Source organism: Gopherus evgoodei, chromosome 14, assembly GCF_007399415.2.
Source record: "Gopherus evgoodei ecotype Sinaloan lineage chromosome 14, rGopEvg1_v1.p, whole genome shotgun sequence".
Taxonomy (NCBI): Eukaryota; Metazoa; Chordata; order Testudines; family Testudinidae; genus Gopherus; species Gopherus evgoodei.
In genome coordinates this window covers 26194516-26213646 of record NC_044335.1, presented here as the reverse complement: position 1 = coordinate 26213646, position 19131 = coordinate 26194516, and the positions used below count along the sequence as shown (strand labels likewise).

General features: G+C 47.6%; 1 protein-coding gene across 4 annotated transcripts in view; it reads right to left on the bottom strand.

Moving 5' to 3' along the window:
- Window positions 1–8654, bottom strand: part of DLGAP4 (DLG associated protein 4) — a 342926-nt gene extending 334272 nt beyond the window's left edge. For 2 of the 4 annotated variants that reach the window (XM_030532969.1, XM_030532968.1), the window contains exon 1: window positions 8401–8649. The gene's annotated coding sequence lies outside the window, so the exon portion shown is untranslated. Of the gene's footprint in view, window positions 1–8400 lie in introns of all 4 variants that reach the window. The other 2 variants (XM_030532971.1, XM_030532970.1) reach the window with 2 other exon arrangements.
- Between the last annotated feature and the right edge of the window lie 10477 nt (window positions 8655–19131).

The following is a 19131-nucleotide window of genomic DNA, read 5'->3' as shown; positions in this document are numbered from 1 at the left end:
GACTCGGGGTGTGTCTGCACTGCAATCAGAGGGGCAGACTAGCTTTAATCTAGCTAGCACAACTAAAAATAGCAGAGAAGACGCAGGGGGAGAGATTGTGCAAGCCTGCCCTGGGTACATACCCACATTGCTAGTTCATGCTCAAGGGAGAAAGCTTCACGGCCAAACTGGGCACCGCAGCCTACCCGAGATTGCAGTGGAGATGCACAGTGAATGGCCCAAGGTCACCCAGGGAATGTGGCAGACCAGGCTCTTCCACATCCCAAGCTAGCACCCTAACCACGGGACCATCCTTTCCCTCCAAGCCTTTCTAGTGGGAAAGATTAGTTGGATTAGGGAACTCGTTAGCAAGGAAGTGTCAATTCCATTCCCCACGGTAAAGAAACTGTGCCATTAAAATTCTCTCTCCTATGACACACTCAGAGCCTATTTCAGTAATAGCTTGACAGGGGAATAACATTAGTGAACCTATAAATATCTCCTGGGGTGCTGCTTTGCTGAGAAAGATGGCAGGAGCTAGGCTTGCCAAGCACAGGTTCTGCAGCGCTGGTAGTCTCCATGGGGTTTAGATAAGGAACCAGAAATGTGGACACTTCCCCAAAGCTCAGGGTCAGCACAAACTATCCGGGTGTCCTGGGTCTCTCCCATTGGTCAGGAGATCTCATGATTATGAACTGCAGAAAGGCTGTTTCAGGATGAGACAACCTTTCTGTGAGCAGTCACCTGACTGTTTTCAGCTCTGGCTGAAAGTGAAACAAGGGAATCAAACAAGAGCTGAAGCCAAGGGCTGTGTAACTGGCGGAGGGCAGGAGGAGGGAGGGGCAGGACTTTACTGTGGTAGGAGTGAGAGTGGAGAAGAGATGGTGGGAACCATTACAAGCTAGTTGGGGTATTTCCTAGGTGGCAGTGGTGCTGGCCTGGCTATGCAAACACCCTCATTAGTGTTGCCAGTACAGAGGGGAAGATACACCCATCCTAGAGACTGACTTAGTGCAAAGCAAGACTTCCCTGGGAAGAGCAGAGGGTTCTCATTCCAAGTTCCAGAGCTGCCAGGTTTCCTGGTTGGCGTATGAATATTCCCAAGTAGGGACGGGCTAGTCGGCTTGGTTACAATAACCCAGTGATACTAGGAAACTCCTGAGAAACAACTCGTAAGATTTTTCAGATCAGTTTGAATGTCCAGAACAAGCAGCAGGTTAAGTGTCCTGATGCTGCTTATCCAATCTGAACTGACCCTCCAAATCACCCTCACCTCCCGGCACAGAGAGCAGGGTTAGGGGGTGGGAGCCCATTGAGCAGCGAGAGCTCCCCTTTCTCTGTTCAACTGCAGTCCTGAGTCCTTCCCTCAGAGTGGATGGGAGCCTGGAAGAATACTACCTCCAAGGGAAAAATGGAAAGGAGGCGCTAGCCCATGCTGAACACGTGAGGTCAGGGAGGGGAACAATGATGCAATAGCTACACATGCCATCAACTGCTGGGACCCTCCAAATGCATTCAATAAGGAGCCAACTTCCCCATTCAGATGGGTGATAAAGGGGCCAACAAGGGTGCAATTGGCTGATAGTGTCCCTGCTGCTCTGTGTCTAATCTCTGTCCCTGCCCAAGTTGATGGGGCCATGTGGATGTTGCTCGCAGTCACAGCTCTTGTAACAGCCTGTCCTGCTCCACAGAGCATGGAGGTATGTAATTTGTACATGTCCCTCAGCTCACCGTACCCTCGTGGGATGTAATTCATTGCTTTCAAAAGCACTACATAAAAGTCAGGACAGTGTTATCACAAGAGGGGAGAAGCATGTAATGGCTTTGGAGCTCACGGTACAGCTCCTTCACCGGAAGAAAAGCAAGGATGTGACCTGGATACTAAATCAAGCACAGCAGAGTTCTCCTAGTGATTTTCACAGCTAGGCCACTTCCAGGGCAGGAAAGTGGGCAGGGGGAATCAAGGCCAAGAGGGTCACAGGCTGGGAGGATGGATTCTTTCCTATAAATGCTCCTTATTCAAAGGCATCTTAGAAGACCCAGGAAGTCACAGGGAAATATTCTGCTTTCAGTTACACTGGAATAAATCCAACTGCAGTGACACCTGTGCAGATTTACACCGGGGTAACACCAAAGTGTTAGGCCCACTGCCTCCAGAACCATGGAGCTCAAGACATCAGAAAACAGCCTTATGCTCATTATCCACTTCCCTGCACTCACCCAGCTTATGCTGGGAGCAGAGAGTCCCCTGCAGAGGTCAGGAGGAAACTCTTCTCACTCATTTGGCATGGCACAATGGCCATGTGCAATGCTGTGATGGAGGGGAGGCTTTTTTCCTCTGACACATCAGCTATTGTTTGGCCACTGTCAAAGGAAGAATACTGAATGTGGTGAACCAGACAGGCTCCAGCGCATGCTCCTTTACCAAGTGTACTTACAAACATGAGCTTCTGCTGGAGACAAATACAGTGAGGCTTGGGAGATGGAGAGGGAGCATTTTTCAAACACATTACCCCTAGCCCCTGCATGTCTGTGAGGGTAAATACAAATAAACAGGTGAACAGGGGCTCATGCAGAATGTTACAAGCCATGGGGCAGATCTGCCTGTGCACGTACCAGCTGCCATCTCTGCGCTTTGTAAATAGAGGGGAGAATGGTCGGAGCCACCATTACTGTCATCCATTGTCATCTCTCCAGGGAGATGGTGTGAGTAGCACTCACCTTGCCAAGACTCGTTGAGAGTAATGGCCAACGCATTTTTTATTTTTACTGTACACTCTACAGATGGAATTTTCAAAAGCACTCAGTGCTGGCCTAGCCCGGCTCTCACAGGACATTTTCCCCTTGATTTCAATGTGAGCAGAGTTAAACCAATGCCCAGTGCTTTTGATAATCCTGCCCTTAATGTATAAATAAAAAGCAGAAAAGCTTCTGCTATCATGTTTCAGCAGCTACAAAGCTCCAAGTGTCCCTGCCAAGGCCCACATTTGGGATGCGCTGTATGACAAAGATCCATCATGAACAAAACACAGCAGAAATTACAAAATTACAGCAGAAAACTTCCTGTAGGGAGATAACTCTTTCCATAAGCTCTGTTTCAAGAGTCTTTATTCTAATACCACTAATTTGCAATGGTAGGTGTGAGTGAGACATCGGATTCACATAGAATGAATGATCACTCTCATAGCTTTGGGACCAAGATAAATGGTGCCCCTCAAAATGTGGGACAGTTGAGACGCATGGCATCAAGGTTTATGGAAGATGAGGATGGACTCTTTGAAGGATCAGAAAGCCATACTCTACATACAGAGGCATCTTGCTAACCCAGGAGATACAGGAGAAATTCCATGTAGCGCCTCACCTGGGACATACCTAGATAAATGTATGGCCAGAGGCTATTTTGGAGCTCTCTGCAAGCTCACCCAGAGAGTCAGACCTAGAGGAGCCAGACTTCTTCTGTAATAATTCTGGAAGCTGTAATTTACTCTCTCAGCAACCAGGAAGTTTCCTAGGGAGTCACTGTGAGCCTGGCCCTATAGCCCTTACTCAGGGAAAACTCCCATTGAAACAAATGGGCTATCAGTCTACGTTCCATGCTTAAGCCAACTCCCAATCAAGTCAGTGAGAGCTCAATGGAAGCTTGTCTGAGTAAAAACAGAGTCCAAGCCTCAGGGTCTGGTTCACTGGGAGCTTTCCCTAAAGCTTTGTCTACACTAGAAAATTAGGTCATTTAACCACATCACTAAGAGGTGTGAAAAATACACACTCCTGAGCAGTGTAATTTAGCCAACTAAGTCACAGTGTAGATAGCACTAGCTTGACAGAAGAATTCTTCCATCAACTTAGCTAACGCCTTTTCGGGAGCTGGATTACCTACGCCAATGGGAGAATCCTTCTCGTCAGCGTAGGCAGTGCTACACAGAAGTGCTACGGAGGCCGTTGTTAGGTTTTAAAAGCATAGACAAACCTTGAGTAACACCTGGATGAGTCAGAGTTCAGATATGGGCTCTGTGTTTGTTTTCTTCTGGATGCAAACTATAATACAAAACCACACATGGAGTTCATTAGGTTTTGCTAACATTCTCTCAGTCTAGTAACCAGAGATTGTATCCATGGAGGCATCCAGCTGAGCTTCAAAATAAGACAGTGGGAAGCATTTACAAAGCACGAAATGCAAATAAACACGCTGCAAAATGTCACAGTTTGGCTGCAGCAGCCAATGGATTCCTAGGATCAATCAGCTGAACAGGACTATGTGACAGGAGCCATTTGAAAACGTACAAACCAAGAATTTTTCTAAACAAGGCTTTACATTCTGAGTTACTCACTTTCGTGAGCACACAGCACCTCGAAATGGGGCTCATATTTAAAGTTTACCTGGACTCCTCAGAGCTCCAGCACAAACAGCAATATTCAGAGTAGTTACATCTTCATTTGCATTAATGCTCCAGTTGATCGTGTGTTCCCTACTCCAAATAGCTCCCTTTGCTCACCCCGGCTTCTTCTGGCAAAAGCCTGAGGGTCAGACCATGACACCTTTACTCACAATGAGTAGGGCCAGCTACACGGTCTTGCCCTGAGTGAATAAATGCACTTTACACCATGCTGAGAAGATCAACAGGCCATCAAGGGGAGAAAACCCTAAGTTAAGGGCTGTCTATTAAAAACACCCTCCTCTGAGCCCCCCGATATTTCACTATGGGGTAGTTAACCAAATCACTTCCACTACAGCGGCAGTAATGGTGTCTGGGGACAGAGCTAGTCTTCAAGGCAGTTAGAACAGAAACCATGCAGAATTCATAGATCAAAGTCAACACATTGAATAGCACCCAAAAAGCAAATATGAAGTCAGCATGAGCGCGTGGAGAACAGGTGGCTGACACCACTAAGCACAGGCTGATGCTGCCCATGTCAGCCCTGTGCAGCTAAACTCTGCACACGCACATCTGAAAAGGCAAATTGTGATGAAAACATTCCTCGCAGGCACTTTCATTTCAGGATCCTGCTCTCCTCATGCCCGTGCCGATGGAAGTTCCGTGCACATCGGGAAAGCAGAATGCCACATGCAGCCGGGTCCCCAATGTTGCCTATTTATCTTGGAAGGCCGCGATATCAAATCAGTACACACATCAGAAGCCAATTGCAGACACATTCGTGTGGGCCCCTCGTGCTCCTTTCCAACCCCCCTGTGCTGTTATTTGCACATATGCAAAGATGCACGATGGGTTAACATGAGAAAACATCGCTCAGAATGTACTCAGGTATCAAATCAGCCTATCACATTGCTCCTAATGTTTGTTTGGTTTGAATTTTTTGGTGCACAGGAAATTTATTCTCCCAGGATGAAATTCACCCCTGTGCACAGGGGCCAGCACCAGTCTGTAGGAATTCAGGGGGACATAAATCTCATGTTAGCTCTGTGGCACAGGCATGAATTTCACCCTGAACTAGTTAATTCCTTAAGCACTTCAAAGTCTCCATTTCATGGCTATGTCTGGTACATTGTGTACAAAAACATCCATGGGAGTTAAGGGACAGATCTTCTACTGGCATAAATCAACATAACTCCACTAAAGTCAGCGGAAATATTCTGATTTACACCAGCTGAGGTTCTGGCCCTGGATGTGGAAAAGACCTCTTTCATCACCCAGTCCATTTCCCTGCCAGCACTAGAAAAAAAACTAACCCAGGGGCCTTTCAGAGCAGCAGGACTATATGATCAGCTGGCATATTTCCTCCCAGCGGGATGCTTGTATGTTAGTTCTGCTGTTGTCATGTTTCATGGCAGGAGAGGCAGTTTCAGAACAATTTGCGATTATTAAACCACTATTCTGAGGTTACTTGATCCTGCTGCTTCCCCAGCATGCTCCTTTTTTTTTTTTTTTTTTTTTTTTGCCATTTGCTTCCATGGGGTGAGAAGTGAAATCCCCCGTTTTCACTTGGGTCACCATTTAGAATGGTGGGTAAGGGACTGGACTGGAACTCAAGAGCTCTGGGTTCAATTTCTGGCTCCGTCACATGCTCTCTGCATGACTCTGGGCAAGTCTTGGTGCCTGAGTTCCCCAATTACAAAATGGCAGCGAGGTACCTCCTTTCTCCCAGCCTTTGTTTGTCTTCTGATTTAGATGGCAAACTCTTAGGAGCAATGGCTGTTTCTCCTGCTGTGTTTGCACTGCACCTAGCACAATGAGGCCTGGGGTTTGGCGGGGGTTTCTATGTGCCACTGAAATATAAACAACAATTTCACAACCCCAAACCCTTAGAACCAAACTGGTCCCAAATCCACATTTGGATGGCAGCCTCAGGCTCTGTTAGGAGCTCATGTTCTTACACTGAGAGAATTCCCTTTCTCCTGCCTTCCCTCCAGGGTGAGGGATGCCCGCTGAGCTTTGCTTCCAGAAAGTCCATCCACTTTACTTCCCTGCAGTTCCTGGTCTCTTCTGCCAGCTTCACAGAGCCCAGAGAGGTTGGGATGCAGGGCACCAAACAGGCCACAAAGCAATCCTGGGTCTATACTGACCAACACTAACTCCATGGTTAGACATTATCCATCTTAGGTTTAGATTCCAATACCCTCCTCTGCTAGGAATTGTGAGCGCTCAGACCACCTTCAAACCTTGCCGCCCACCTCCCCCGGCCACGAGAGCACTTTGCCCACAGCACCGCCTGCTGGCACCTTTATGGCACGGCACGTGTGTTTGCTATCCAGCCCAGCCACAAGAATACAAGAGAATCAAACAAACAGGAAAAGGAAGCGGACAGGAAATAGTTTGTTCTCTTTTGCTGCCTCTGTCAGTTGCTTTCACACAATAGCTGGGCTCCTGCTGCTACCGCACATGGTGAGCTCATGGCATGCTGCAGTACAGAGAACCTGAGCTCCACTCAGCCTGCAAACCAAGCAAGCTGGGAGGAGAAAGCATGCAAGCAAGCAAGGCCAGGCAATATCAGCTCTGTACTTCTATCATTCCCCTGCACCTTTGCCTAGCTCGGAGCTCGCCATCCACCTATCTCAAAACATTTCAAGAGAACAGGTTTCCTTTGAGACTTTAAGTCTCACTCCTTCAGGTTTTCCATCCCCACCTCTCCCCTCCTACTCCAGCACGCGCTGGGAGTCCCGTGAAGGGCTGCGTGCTTGTCATGTCGCTCCAACGTTACCCCCGGCCAAGCCCCCACAAGCATGGGAGCATGAGCTCACTGCAAACACCTCCTTCTCTCCCAGTTCATCCCCCGGCTCCACGATTCATTCTGGAGGGGGGTTCAGTGCCAGCAGAGCACCTGAAATCTGGAGTGGGCAGACACAGGCATACTCCTGCGCACACACTCAACTGCTCATTGCCTTTGCACGCATGCACACACACACACTTTATGCATTCAGTTGCTCATCACACACGCGCTTCACACACGCTCAGTCACTCCATCACATTTGCACGCGTGCGCGCACACACACGTTCAGTTGCTCTCACGTAAACATATACACGTTCAATTGTTGATCACGCATGCTACTATCCTGCATTAGAAGGCCTAAATATCTCAGACCTTTGAAGCAGGATGGAGGGCAGTTCTCATGCCTTCTTGCGGGCTTATGTGGAAGAACAGGAAGAAGGCACAGTACAAGAGGCTTTCCTGCCATGTGGCAAATGCCCTAGGGTTTCTCCCGCTACACCGCACATTTCTCTGTCCGCAATTCCCTACTCTGATTGCATCCACATTGAGAAATCAAAGCCCCTGCTATGACTTTACGCAAAATAGCCTTAGCTATGCAGCAGGATTATATGCAGGAATATAGCCTTGGCTATTCAGCATCTATCTCCTTCCATCAGCAGAACTAATGACTCCCAGCCTGTGGACACAGCTACCTGCTTTCAGGGACTGGGGTTAAGTCAATGGGCTTGAACCTGAGCCAAGATAACACCCAACAGACTGTACAGGGTAAAAGACGCATAATAAATCCTCATCATCCCACCACCAAAGCTGTGCAGGGATCATGCCATTTTGATGACAACTTCCTCCCCCCTCCGCAACACACACACAATTTGGCAAATGCAAGACACTCCAGGGGAGCAGGCAGGTACATTTCAAGGTCTTAGGAGTTGATTAGTTCCCTAGAGAGCTCTAAAAACTGGCCGAGGCTAGATCCCAATCCAAGCAAACAGCCCGCAAATAGCCTATGAATCATCTCCACCTGCAATCCCGTATGAAGGGGCGTGGGGGGTGCTCGCCCTCCCCCCCCAGCCTCCTCCAAAGGGAGATGTTAATAGCAGTGACCTCTCTCTATAACATGCTTCGTTAACCCAAGCAACACCCCCCTCCGGTGGAGACAAGCCCCTTAGTCTCCAGGCCCTGCACGCCTTCTCCATCACATCACCCCCCACCAGCATGCCCCTTGCTAGGAATGAAAAATACAGGCAGCTCTGCTCTCACCTGGCTCTCCGTGGAGGGGACAGTAGCAGCGGCTCACAAAGGAGCTATTCCTTGCCCAGGTAGCACTTGTCCACAGAAAGCTTTGGCTGGAGCCCAGGATAACGGCTGTGGCAGGCTTCTCCTTTTTTATTTTTATTTTTTTTTGTCCTCTTCCCTTTTGGAAAGAATCCTCCTCTCTTTCCCCCTTATGCAGCAGTCTCCGTTCTCCCTATGACGAGCACTGATGTGATGCCCATTCATTCAGCTTTTCTCCCCCCCCCCTTCCGCCTCCCTTTCCCTGTATTGAGGTTGTTAGTGATGCTGCAGCAGTGCTGAGAGCCCCTTGAGAGTACAGTGCAGAGAAGGGGGCGGGGGGAGATGCTAAAAAAAAAAAAGGAAGAGGGCTGCCCCCAAAACCAGACCTGGATCTGCAAGAGGACTCCAGAATTTTACACCAGGAAATTAGGACAGGGAGCAGAGCTGGGCCCAAGCTGCCACTGAACATTGCATTATCTGGCCACTGGCTGCTTGAATCACACACCAAATAAACAAACCCGAACAGCTGAAGCACTCAATAAGTTATTAGCAAGAAGCTGCAGATTACATAAAGAGGCAGGCAACAGCCAGACCCTGCTAGAGTTCAGGCTGTGTCAATGTTCCCGCTACTCTCCTTTATTTTTAGAGGTGTATAGCTCCTCGGCTGCAAAGGAAAATCACCACTCAGAGGTGAGCTCTGTGTGAAAAATTCCATGCCAAGAGCAATTATCGTTCCATGTTGTCTGTCGGGTTTTAACAATGGGAAGTGAAGTCAGTGTCGGGGAAAGGTGCTGTGGTGCTGGCCCCGCAGACTGGCAGCCCTTCTGATAAGAAAGGGAGAGAATATTTGGTGCTTTTCTAGCACCTTCCCTCTGAAGATCTCAAAGCACTCTACAGACTGCAAGCCACCAACCCACTTATCAACCCAATTTTACCAGAGAGGGACTTGCCCCAATCACACAAGTGATCTGTGACTGAACCAGGAATTGAACCCACATCCCCAAGCAACCTTGGCACTACATCAGGCTGCCCTACCCCAAGCTTTTGTCATCCCATCACCTCCCTTAACTAGAACACAATCCTCTCCACCTTCTTCATACCATACATGAGCTTCCCCCATGCACTGCTCAGTTCCCATGCCCAACTACCGACCTGGAGGAACCTGGCCCTCAGCTGCCTATCTGTGGCAATGTTTTAAGGGTAGCATAGATGCAGCAGCGACGGAAGGGGATTTTCCGTCGCTGTAGTAAATCCATCCCCTCAAGAGGCGGTGGCTAGGCCGACCTAGTGGTGTTTACACTAGGGCTTGAGTTGGTTTAAGTACGTCTCTCAGGAGTGGGAATGTTTCACAGCCCCGAGCAATGTAGCTGGGTCAGCCTAAGTTTAAGGTGTAGACCAGGCCTCAGTACTATTGCTGGGCTCGTCGGTGAAGTCCTCCTGGACTGAGCTCTCCATGGTGCCCTGGAGTGGCTGCCACAATACGGCTCCTTTGCCTGGAAGGGCCAATCCCTTGCATCTGCAGCTATGTGGGGGGCCCAGCACTGGAGCGAAGATTCCCTTTATTTTGTTTTGAATTTATTTTCCGGGAAGTGTAGTTCCCCAAGTGCTCCAGCAGTGGAGCCTCAGTTGGCCTCACTCTTGTTACCCATTAGCGATGGTGGCTTTACTTGACCATGGACATTGCTCTAGCTCAGAAAGGGATTAAGACCACTGGCTCATTTCACATAGGCCAAACCCTACACCCCACAAGTGATGCTTTTCAGTTGTGGGAGAGCATATGAGTATGTGTGGAGAACAGTAGGTTTCAGAGTAGAACAGTCAGGCAGCTTATGGTTAACACACAGGTCTGGGAGTCAGGAGATCTTAGTACTAATTCCTAGTTCTGCCACAGACTCACTCTTTGATCTTGGTTTCAGAGTAGTGGCCGTGTTAGTTTGTATCAGCAAAAACAACGAGGAGTCCTCGTGGCACCTTAGAGGCTAACAAATTTATTTGGGCATAAGCTTTTGTGGGCTAAAACGCACTTCATCAGATGCATGGAGTGAAAAATACAGTAAGCAATATATATAACATGTCTTGAAGCTTCCCAGCCTGAATTTTGGCAAGGAGAATAGGCCACTTCCACCTTAACTGAATTGGCCTCGTTAGCACTGACCCCTCATTTGGTAAGGCAACTCCCAACTTTTCATGTGCTGTAATACATATATTGCTTACTGTATTTTTCACTCCATGCATCTGATGAAGTGTCTTTTCGCCCACAAAAGCTTATGCCCAAATAAATTTGTTAGTCTTTAAGGTGCCACAAGGATTCCTCGTTGTCTTTGATCTTGGGTAAGTCACTTAGTCTTACATTTGCAAAAGTGTCCGCTAGTTTGGGGTACCACCATTTTTGGATGCCTGACCAAGAAACACTCAGGTGCTACGGGGGGCAATCCAGATAGAGATGCGCAACATTCATCAGTGGGTCTGAAACATTGAAGCCTTATCCTCTCCATACCACAATTTTCCTACCTGTAAAACCAACATAATGATGCTTACCAACCTGAGAGCTGGGGTATGAGTTTACATTAATTGATGTTGCTTTGAGATCCTGGGCTGGAAGCCATTACAGACATGTTTATTAGTGTTATTGCTTTAGGCCAGCATTTCTCAAACTGAAAGCCTGATTTTCCTAACAAAGGCTCCAATCTCTAAGAATAATGGAAATCTACAGATATTTTCCTTCCTGTAGCAGTTTCAGTCTGGATTCAGCAAAAGCACAGCTGCCCTCAGAGCCATGAATACCGAATTGACCGTTTGGCTTTTGCTCAGTCCTAAGGGGAAATAATCAAGCAAGAAAAAGTAATCAACACACACATGCAGTGCTGTCCATGCACTGAAAACACTCTCCCAGAATGGGCAATTTTCTCCCCAGTCTGTCAGAGGTGGCTGGATCCTTTTGCTGAGCCTTAGGGGACAAACGCTACCTCAGAATTGGAAAAACCCTCTCTAGCTGCCTATCATCTCCAAATGGCTTTTCTTTGGAAACTGAACCTTCAGCAGGTTATTTGTCAGAAATGGAGATTGGGGCCTCAAGGCATTATGGCGACAGGAACAGAATCTGATGGCAGGGGCCTCTTCAAAAGGCAACTTTCTGCCACAGATGCAAAATGCATTTCATCTCAGTCAAAGGCAAGAGAGCTCCTGGCACCAGGCCTTGGTACCAGCCTGTCCTGCTCCTTTTGGCTTCTGGAAAGCAGGGCTTTCTCTGTCCTCCTGCCTCTTCTGCATCCATACAGCTCCTTCTGTCCACCCTGATAGGTGAGAGAATGAAAATAAAGGCACGATTGCCGCTCAGCCTGCCCTCCAGCATGTCCAGGCAGAGAAGGGACCTGCTGTGCTGCTCAGGTTATCATTTTCTGCATGCCAGAAACAAGTCGGTTTCGATGGTCTGTTAACAGAGGATAGAAACACAGCAGGGATAGTGGAGTGGAGGAGCTAGCAGCAAAAGAATTAGTCATTAGAGCTGTGAAAAAAAAAAGATTTTTTGGTTCACTGGCAGTCCTGAAAAATCAAAAATTTGGATAGAACAGTTTTTTTTTCAAATTTTTCAGCAAATTAAAAAGTCCAAGAGAATTTCATTTTGGGCCCAACAGAATGTTTCATACTTTTATTTAGATTTTGGTCATTTTTAAATGTTGATTTAAAAAAAAATTAAGTTAAGAAAATTTTGAAACTGACAACATTGAAATGTTTCATATTTAAAATTCTTTTTAGGGTTGTTGTTGTTTTTTTAGCTGAACAATTTGGTAAAACCAACCCAAATTCACAAAGCGTTTTGTGTCTCCAAATCTGCATTTTTCACCAAACAAATTTCTTTATGAAAAATGCCACCCAGCTCTCTTAGTAATGCCACAGAACTGAGCACATGCACATGCACACACACGCACGCACACACACACACACAGACTATACTATGGCCATTCAGAGATAAACAATAGCCACCTCTATATTTAGGTTGCCTGGTGCCTTCCATTATAAAAAATGATTGCATCCTTTTCTCGAAGTGCTCTAACCCCTCCCTGGTTTGCAACAGGACCTTGGTGTTTGGAGAGGGATGCTTCTGGAGTCAAGGGCGTGTCTTTTTCAGGTCTCATAAAAATCTGCCCAGATTTGCTTGAGTTGATGCTAAGCTATGAAAGACTGCCAATTCTGGTTTGTGTAGCATTGCTGGTTTCTAGGTGTATGACAAAAATACTCATCACTCTATCGCACTGCACATACACAGCCGCACTGTCTCATTGCAGCATGTCACAAGGAGGTCAAAATCCAAATGGCACAAGGACAAAATGGATCATCCTCCCATCAAGGTACCCTTTGGGAATATGCACTGCACGGGGAACCAGGACTTCTCAAGTCATTTCTACTGACTGGTGTTAATAAATCTGTAACCTTCACAACCTCTTGTTTCCCATTCAATCTCAACTCTGTCCTCTTTTGTATAGACCTATGTAATACTTAATTACATGCTCACCTACTCTTTGCTCCACAGGATGGACATTGCTCAATTAATGAGGCAGCTGTTCAATGTTTATTTTTCTCCTCCTCATTCATTGTGTCGTACTTGCCTTATTTACTGCACACCATCCAAGCCACACGCATTGTGGAATTATTGATTTCCTCATGGATTTTTCTGCAGCAATGTAGAACCAAGTGTTTCCCACATGTTAATGAATTTATCTTTACAACTCTGGTGCAAGAGAGCAGAGTATTATCCTCATTTTACAAATGGGGAAACTGAGGCAGAATGACAAAGTGACTGCTTAAGGCCACACAGTAAATCAGCGACAGAGCCAGGCTTAGAACACAGGGCATAAGTTCCTTGGTCTTCCTCCGGATCATGCTGCTTTACTGCCAGAGGCATAGAGAATCCACAGCTTCTATTGACTTCAATTGCAGTCACGTGTACTCAAAACCCTGTGCAAATCAGGCCCCAGGTATTTCTGATTGGGCACCCAGAAAATGAAGTACACGCCGTTAATGGCCACTTGTGAAAATTTTAAGTGGCATGCTCATCACCACACAGGGGGCCTGTAGATTAGCCAGGGTCAGAACCCAGTTCTCCAAAGCAGCATTCAACGGCTTTAACCAGGAGATGGTCCTTTCTCTTCCTGCAAGCCCCTGCCTCATTCACTACATGCCTTCCAACATCTACAGCAAATGAGACAGGGGTCATACAGACAACAGCCCCCTTCACTCCACAACCCTGATTCGGCCCTTGAGCCCATTCTGTGCACTGACCAAGGCAGGGATCCCATGAAAAAAAGATAATTAAAGACTGTTACCCTCATTTATACGCACAAGGGAGCTAAATTAACATTGCGCAGGCAACCCTAATTCTGACATTTCCTTACCTTGGAGTGCTTGACTCTGCAATCTAAACAACATTCTTTTAATGTAGATTTTATGTCTGTAGTTAAATATAGACGATCCCTAAAGGGCTGGATTATTGGAACCAGCTCCTGCAGTACGGAGGTAAGCAGGTTGGTAGGGATGACGTGGGACATCTCAGCCATAAGGGAACAAACACTGATTGCCAACATGAAAAGTGACCTGGCCAGGTGTTCGCACATGTGTCGTACAATGTAGGGGGGAGGATATGAATGGGGGATCAAGATCTCAAAGTGACAGGATATAGCAGCTGGTTAGTAGCCTGGGAGAAGTGGGGTGGTGCAGCGAAGGGAAGAGGAGCTGCCTACCTTGGACGCTGATGCAGGGCACATGGGCAGTCATGGTACCAGAATGGAGTGCTTTGCTTTTAAAATCATAGACTCATAACTCGTAGACTCTAGGACTGGAAGGGACCTCGAGAGGTCATCGAGTCCAGTCCCCTGCCCTTGTCAATGTGAGCTCAGTGAAACAACAGAGACATGACTGAGCTGATGCAGGGTTCAAAACACCTGGGCTCAACGTATACTCTGGCAACCTTTCTGGACACACTGGGGAGAAGCGGGGGGGCCTGGACGTTATACAGGCAGAGCTGGCCCCCAGCGGTATGGAGAGACAGCCCCAAGAAAGCAGAAGGAGAGGTGGGATGGTATTGAGATTAATGGCAGTGAGCTAGCTTAGCTAACACTGCAGAGTTAGGATAGGAGATAACAATAGTCAAGGGACTCAGGTGGCTTTTGCCAAGGGTTACACTCTCTGGGGCATTTAGACACAAGAGGGGAAGGAGAAGGCTGGGGCTTTAAGCAGGGCATTTACATTATTTGGCTGTTGTCTGGGAGCTCTGCCAAAGCTCAGGGTAAGCGAGACGTGTCTAGAGATAGCACAGGATGGCTCTCCCGCTGAGGCTATGGAACTGCCTGAACAGCACAAGGCTACTGCAGAGCTCCTCCTAGGCATTAAAAGACCGATGCTGTATAAGGACTGAAGGTGCAGTTGGCAGGGGGAGGGGGAGGATTCTCTGGGGATCTAGTGACCACAATGACATTAGACTAGAGAAGACTGGAGAAAAAGGGGTGTGTGTGATACAAATAGCACTAATGGAGGCAACACAAACCTTCTACTCCTCCCAGCCTGTTTTCTCTGGCTAGCTAGGTCTGTGTATAGTGAACCTGTCCCCATAGGCTCTGTGGTCCTACTGACATGGCTCTTGCCCTCCCGGTCTGTGTAGCACTCTGTGTCCGGCCCACACTGACCCAGACCCCTTTTTCCACAGCTCTTTCAATCTCTGCTACTTCCTAAATTCAAAGGCTGGTAAATAACAGCCCCTTCAAGGACAGCACAGACTCAGGAGACCTAATCGATACAGAGTGGATGAAACGAGCCCAGCTCAAATCCCCCAATCCAAACGTTCCTCGAAGTTCATTAAGTTTGATATAAACATTGGGGCTCGGCCCAATCTCCAGCCAAAGATAGACAGGTTTGTGTTTCAGAGTTCAGCTAACAAAACGAAGAGAACATAAAAGTGCAACACAGGAGAACCTTGGCAAATGCAGCAGAGCTATTTCCATGCCTAGAAACCTCTTCAGATCCAGTACAGCTGGTCTACTAACTCCGTTACATATAAAATACAGTATTATTTAAAGCACAGAGAAAGAAACTAAGCATTACCCTGGGGAAAGCCATGGCTCTATCTGATCCTTTCTCAGATGGCATGTCAGTCTGCCATCCCTATAATGGAGTCTGTGACCCTCTCTGACATTTCCCTTTGGAAACTGTCCCTTCCTGTCTGTGAGGCTCTGTTTCACCACGGAATAGATGGGCAGCGAAACAATACTATGCCACCCTTATAGATCAGTCATCAGAATCCATCCTGACTGGTAAATGGCCATTTTTCCACAGCCCATCTGGCATCAGTGGGTGCTTAAAATGAATGTTTTACTAATGTTCCCCCTCTCCCACTGAGAGAAGCCAGGGGACTTCTCTGCTAGGACTCTGCAGCCAGATTATGGGCCCTCCACAAAGCCAGAGCAAGGCAGAGGGACTATTATAAAGGCACCAGACAGTCTGGTCCTGAGTACAGATCCCATGAGGAGTGGAACTGGATAAGTAGGTCATAGCCTGTTGCATCTTGGCTTAGGGGTGCCCTAGTTCTAGGAAAACCAGTACACTGGAGAGCAACCAAAGGAAGGGCACAAGAGCTTGGAAGGAGTGAGGCACAAAGCAAGGAGAAAATAACTAACGGGGATAAGCACTGCGAGCCCTCCCCTTGCAATTCACTGAATTTGGCCCAATATGTGAAGAAACAAGCAAGGGCTGGGTCATGTAAAGCACCTACCATCAGGGAGGGGGAAAAAATTATTGATGGGGACCCAGGAAAGGAAGATCTAGGAGTAGTGGGATAAAAGTCAAGCAAGGAGCTTTGTAAGATTCAAAAAGGGATTAGACACTTATGAATAAGGACATCATTTGCAGTTCCACTAGCGCAGACAGAAAACATCCAAGGGCCATCAGGCTCCATGCTGCAGAGCATATGCTGCTCCCCAGCTGGGGTCAGGGTGAAATTTCCCCTGTGGTACAGCACTGCACAATTAGGTGCATTAGGAGAGGCTGATGATTTCCTCAGAAGTATTTGGCACTAGCCGCAGTCACGCGACTAGATGGGCCATTGCTCGTGACAATTCTTATGTTCCTAAGAAAGGAAACTTTAGACTGGACATGAGGAAACATTTCATGATCATGTCAATTAGGTTCTGGAAGAGTCTTGCCATCCTGCCAGTTTTTCATATTTAGACTAGACAAAGCTCTTGGCAATATTCCACAGGGACCAATGCTGCATTAATAGGAGACTGACAAGGGGAATCTAATACAGGGGCTTTCTTCCTTCTTTATATCCTAGGAAGCAAATATTTTGGCTGCTAAACATGCTGGCTGTGAGTGAGCATGGAATTCAGTAGCACTGGGGGACTCTGCTGTAGAGAAGAGGAAAAGCCTTACAGCACCCTGGACCGATAACTGCTTGAACCCAGCTCTCTGGTTAAACATAACCCGGGCAAGGGCAACAGAGGCCAATGTAGACATGCGGGCCAGACCCTCACCCAATTTTCAGAGAAGAATCGAGCTGCACACTGAGGGGCCCACAGCAAGTCACAAGCACTAAAGAACTAAGGCTCGCAGGACTTTCCAGGGTCTGAGCGAAACCTCAGCAGATCACCATGTAGCCAATACCCAGCTTTGCTCTGCACAGCTTGTTTAGTCTCCCGAAACAGTTCAATGATTGAGTTAGAAAGTCCAGGCTAGGATTTCCAAAAGGCGCCGATGGAGTTGAATTTCAATGGAATTTGGATGCCTAACACCCTTTGGGTCTTTGGATAAATCCCAGCCCAAACCAACGGTGGAAGGACAAAAATGAAGGAAGAGGGGACAGGGACAGAGGAAGGAGACTGGAGAGTGAGGTCAAACAGAAGGAGGAACCTGTTCCAGAAAGCAGGGGCTACAGGGGAGAAGGCTCTTATGCTGGCAATGATAAGGCTGTGTGGAGAGATAAGAAAAAGACCAGTGGCTAGACCAGGGAGAGGAGGGGAAAGAGTAGCAGAACCACAGAAGAGCATTTTTCCAGCCATACCTGCCTCAGTAAGTGTAATGCACAGGGCTTAAAACATACGGTCTGATTGCCCACGACTAGCTGGCTTCAGAGACTGTAACTTTACTATCCCTTAGCTAAACAAATCTCTCTTTTAGCTCCATTGGCAACGGCTTGTAGTTTTGGTGCTGAAGGTAGGAAGCCGTGGTTCACTTACTAGTGGACGAGGCGAAAGGACGAGCTTGGCTTGTTCACCCTAGCAAAGTGCAGGAAGCATTGAGCCAATTGCTCTGTCAGTACATCGGAGGGCAAACCCCAGGAAGGGGGAAGAGCAATTGATGCTGAAGGACAATGTTGGCCCATGAACAAATGGGGAGAAACTGGCCATGAACAAATTCAAGCCGGAAATTAGAAGGTTTCTAACTGTCCGAAGATGAGGCTCTGAACAGCCTCCCAATAGGAGTAGTGAGGGCAAATACCTTAATTAGTTTGGAGACAGACTGGTCCGGTTTCTGAGAGGGCTTGGATGAGTGGGTTGCTTGTGATGGTGGGGCGCAGGGCCAGGCCTCTCTGGAGATCCCATCTGGTTCCTCTCCCATCTTCCTAAAATCTCATGCTTCATGCGGTCACCTGCAGAGATCAGGAAGAGATTTCCCCCTTCTGCCCCCATATTGTTTTGTTTTTGTCTCCTTCCACTAAAGCCTCAGGAAGGGCCATGGCTGGAGGTGGGACAATGGGTGGGTTGGGCCAGAGCTCTGAGGGGGCCCTGAGCATTCTCCCTCTCTCAGGTGCCTGGCTGGCTGGTTCTTGCTCACATGCTCAGGGTCTAACTGATCAGCATGTCTGGAGTCAGGAAGGAATTTTCCCCCAAGTCAGATTGGCAGCGACCTTAGGAGGGTTTCACCTTCCTTTGCAGTGTGGGGTAAGGCTCACTTGTCAGGATTTCCTGGGTGTATCTCACTTAATCAATTCCCTGCCACTGCAGGGGCCTCAGGCATTGGTGCACCTCGGTCCCTCCTATCCTCTGCCTGTGGCACAGAACAGCCTGTGGGCTGTAAAACTTCAGTGTCCTTTTGGTTGTTGGGCTTGGTGTGGTGGTGGCTGGGTGGTGCTGGTGACCTGTGAGATGCAGACAGACAGACTGGATGATCCAGTGGGTCCTTCTGGCCTTAAATTCTATGATTAATGGTTAATATTCAGCCTGTTGCCAGCGGTACCGCTGAATTCCTGCACCACTTTGCTTTTGTTTCTCTCTCCTCTGGCAGTATTGCAGGAAGGATGGGTCTGATGCTGGACTACAAACTAGTTTCCTTCTAGCTTTACAGACAGTTTAACAGCCAGAAGCATTTTAGTATAATAAACAATAAAATTCTCCTTCTGAATCTTTAAAACCAGTAATAAAACCAGAATGGAAATGCTACAGAACGGTCATAAATGATGTCACTTTCTCCATGCATTTTGCTTGGCAGCCAAAGGCTTAGAAATGTCAGGTTTTAATTTCCAAAAAACCCCAAGCCCTCTATTTTTAAATAGCATTCTCTGCAGCTCCATGCGGAGGGATGCTTCCCAGCATGTGAACATCCAGAAATGTGTGTGCTGAGAAAATGAGTGCAGCTTTCTGTTAAGTAGAGATGTAAAATATAAGCACTGATTAAGCAGAAGGCAGATTAAAAAAAATAGAAGCAATCTGGTAAGGAGGAGGATTGGGG